The following is a 4,697-nucleotide window of genomic DNA, read 5'->3' as shown; positions in this document are numbered from 1 at the left end:
CACATACATACACATAGACATACATACATACACATAGACATACATGCATACACATAGACACACATACATACACATAGACATACATGCATACACATAGACATACATGCATACACATAGACACACATGCATACACATAGACACACATGCATACACATAGACACACATACATACACAGACACACATATATACACATACAGACACACACATACATACACATAGACATACATACATACACATAGACACACATACATACACATAGACACACACATACATACACATAGACATACATACATACACATAGACATACATGCATACACATAGACACACATACATACACATAGACACACATACATACACATAGACACACATACATACACATAGACACACATGCATACACATAGACACACATACATACACAGACACACATGCATACACATAGACATACATGCATACACATAGACACATACATACACATAGACACACATACATACACATAGACACACATGCATACACATAGACACACATACATACACATAGACACACATACATACACATAGACACACATACATACACATAGACACACATGCATACACATAGACACACATACATACACATAGACACACATACATACACATAGACACACATGCATACACATAGACACACATACATACACATAGACAGACACACACACACACACATTTCTTTCTTTTCCATCTACTTCGTTTCCTTCTATCCAGTGGTGTAGTCTACGTGATACGCAGGTATACGCAGTATACTTACTAAGAAAGCTCCAGGATTTCCATATACCCTCTTAAAAATGCACAATGACACACAACAACATACTTTACATTATATTGTTGACATATTTTAAAATGTCATCTGTGGTTTTTCTTCTTCACATAGGCTAAATAAAGGTATTTTAGCTGTGAATTGCTGCATAAAAGTGTATCAAACGTCTTTGACGCTGCAATTGTCCCTGGGGAAGGGCTCCCTGACCCCACCCCCCCCCAAACACATACAGTACAGTTTACCCACTACAATACATTAGACTACACCACTGCTTCTATCTACATCAAACTGAATAATAACCCACCCAAACTAGACATAATCTATAAGCCCAGGAACCATACAGTCAGTACACAATACTATCACCTCGAGTCCTTTTTTGATATCCATTCATTTTAAATATTCTCCTAAAATGACTCATGGTTGGACATGATTTCATCTCTTCACTGCAGCTGTTCATAAATGTACTTCTTTGGTTGTGATTCAGTGATATTTAGCATTTGTTCTTATACGTTTCTTTTGAAATACTAAAGTTCCTGTTAAGTGATGTTTGCTCTCTCTCATCTGAAACCAGCCTTGGATACGGTCTAATAGCTGTTGGTTATATTCTTTGTACATGATTTGAGCAGTTTTAAAGTCAACAATATCTTTGCATTTTATTGCTTTTAGTTTGATGAAAAGTGGATTAGTTGGTGCTCTATAAGAGGTTTTAGTTACAATTCTTAAGGCTCTCTTCTGAGTTTAGAGGGGCAGTGTAACTTCCTTCTTGCAGCTTGTGTGTTAGCGCCATCCTGTGGTGTTCAGAGGACGAGGCTCTGAAGCACCAGTGTTAAATAAATACATATTTAAATATACCTTTATGACTTTTTCGACATACTATACTATGACTTGATTTTTTTTCAACATACTATACTATGACTTGATTTTTTTTCAACATACTATACTATGACTTGGTTTCAGATGAAGAAACCCCCCCCAAAAAAACTTTTAATGGGAAAATATGAAGCATCATCAAGAGTAAAGTTAGGACAGGAAAAAACTGGCGAGTTTACATAATCGCCAACATAATTAAATAATAGCAACAACAGTCCATATGACAAAATCTATACATAAAATGTAAACATTTGAAGAAAATGCCTCCAGGAGCAAACTGTTGGAGCCTGGAGGGTCTCTAACCTGCGGCTCCAGACACACGTGGCGCTCTTTAACCAGTGGCTCTTTGGCTTTGACAAGAAAAGACTGACTACGCCAACCCACAAAAAGCTCAACTTAAGCACCGCTCGGTCAGCTCTGGAAATGTATGTTGAAATCTCTATTTTACAAATATCAATCGTGCTTCATGTGGGCGGTCTTCGTCAGGTTCCAACAGGATGTCGGGAGATTTCGGGAGCTGTGGTGTCCATTCACTGAGACTGGACTGGATCCTGGAGGGCCGGTGACAAACAACTGGGAGACTTTTTCCGTGTTCCAAGTCACAGTATAGTATGTCGAAAAATGTAAAAGGTCATAGCATAGTACAGTGGCACTCATACGTTTAGGAACCCATGATAAAGGTGACTAAAAAGAGGAATAAAAAAATCATCTTTTGGAAATTGATCTTAATGCCTTAATTAAGGAAAAGAGGAAAAATCCAACCTTTAAGGACACCAATTATCTTTGTGAATGAATAATGTATCGTAAATAAATAAATGTTCTTCATTAAAATACAGGGAGCATAAGTCAGTACACCCCTATGTTAAATTCCCATAGAGGCAGGCAGACTTTTATTTTGAAAGGCCAGTTATTACATGGATCCAGGATACTATGCATCCTGATAAAGTTCCCTTGGTCCCCACATCATCACATACCCTTCACCATACCCCCACATCATCACATACCCTTCACCATACCCCCACATCATCACATACCCTTCACCATACCCCCACATCATCACATACCCTTCACCATACCCCCACATCATCACATACCCTTCACCATACCCCCACATCATCACATACCCTTCACCATACCCCACATCATCACATACCCTTCATCATACCCCCACATCATCACATACCCTTCATCATACCCCCACATCATCACATACCCTTCATCATACCCCACATCATCACATCCCCTTCACCATACCCCCACATCATCACATACCCTTCATCATACCCCCACATCATCACATACCCTTCACCATACCCCACATCATCACATACCCTTCACCATACCCCCACATCATCACATACCCTTCACCATACCCCCACATCATCACATACCCTTCACCATACCCCACATCACAGGAATTTAACATAGGGGTGTACTGACTTATGCTCCCTGTATTTTAAGGAACATTTATTAGATATATAAAATAAATATACATTATTCATTCACACAGAAAATTGGTGTCCTTAAAGATTGGATTTTTCCTCATTTTTTTAATTTAGGCATTAAGATCAATTTCCAAAAGATGATTTTTTTATTCCTCGTTTTAGTCACCTTTAGCATGGCTTCATACCTTATGAGCAACACTGTAGCTTGAAGAGGGAAAAAAGGTCATTATCATCAGGACACATGATCATCATCAAAAATCATTATGACATTTGAGATTTCTACAGTGAAAACCCAAACTTGCTTGGCCTCGTCTGTACCGAAGGCTTGAATTAAACATTCCCTCCATTCTCTTGACCGCTGCAGTCCCCTCTCTGTGACAGGATGCTGCTACATGTTTTGCAGCCCATTTTATCTTTCAGCTGTTTGTGGAGCAAAAATACATCATTTGGTCCGTGGACCAACAGTCAGGCCATCCGTGTGCTTGGTTACTCCCGTTATTGTTGACGTCAGTGTCACTGACTAAGGTAACTTTAAGGTTGGTAGCTGCAGACTCCTCATTAACGCTAGCTGTTCCGCTCACATCAACGCTAACGGTAGTTTGAAGCTCATGAATGGTACCTGATGTTTCTGGTTGGACTTGGACCTCTGTTGATGTGTCTGGCTCTGGCACACGCCTTCTTTCAGTACCTTTCTGAAGCCAGGCTAACCGGCAATTTCCACTGGATGCAGAACGTCTGCGTCTCTACTCCGTCCCAGCTCCAGCGGTCCCAGCCCTCCGGAGCAGATACGCAGAGCTTTTATTGTTGCCGGACGCCGGAGAGCTCCGCAGCAATTCAGATAGACTAAACATCCGGTTAATTTTCAAAGTAAAATCCACCGTGCTCACGGCGGATCATATCTCCCTGCACTACACCTTGAAAACACACCTCAGAGTAGTTTCCCCTCTACTCCTCTGGATGAAACTAACTGGTGGTGGTTTTGTGGTTCTGTTTATAGAAACTACATCCTGTTATATCGCGCTAACATACGTGAATTCGCGAGATCTCGTGGTCGACGCAGCCGTTACATAACAAATCCGGACCTAGTGGGTATTGATGGACGGCGGAGCACACAGCCGTTCTGCAGCAGAGCCGGTCCACAGACGTTCTGCATCCTGTGGAAATCCACGGTAACTTAACGACTTACAAACTCCACACACTTCTTTTTAGTTTGTATGTTTTCAGCAGTGAAATCTGTTCCGGTCAGGCTGCAGGCATCAGACAACCAGCGTCCGTGGAGAAGCTAACTTCTGATAGGGTGGGCCGACTGCTTGCCTTGACGTGATTCGTCAAGATCTGAGGTAAGTCACGTAGTGCCCTCTGGGTAGTGTAGTTTATGTAACGTTAGGGTCAATCTCTCTGACACTGGTAGAGTACCGGCTACATGCGAAAAGTGCAGGTACGCTTTAAGAGTAAAATGTAGAAGTGGCGGTACTGCGTACCGGTGAGTACCGGCCCACTTCGAGTACTGGTTTATAGAAATAAAGGAATACTTTACTAAATACTTGTTGGAATAATGTGTCAACACTCACGTCTGAATAAAGGTTGTTCTCC

Source organism: Sander lucioperca, chromosome 7 (genome assembly GCF_008315115.2).
Source record: "Sander lucioperca isolate FBNREF2018 chromosome 7, SLUC_FBN_1.2, whole genome shotgun sequence".
Classification (NCBI taxonomy): Eukaryota; Metazoa; Chordata; class Actinopteri; order Perciformes; family Percidae; genus Sander; species Sander lucioperca.
The sequence above is the reverse complement of the archived record's forward strand: the minus strand, read 5'-3'. Positions refer to the sequence as shown.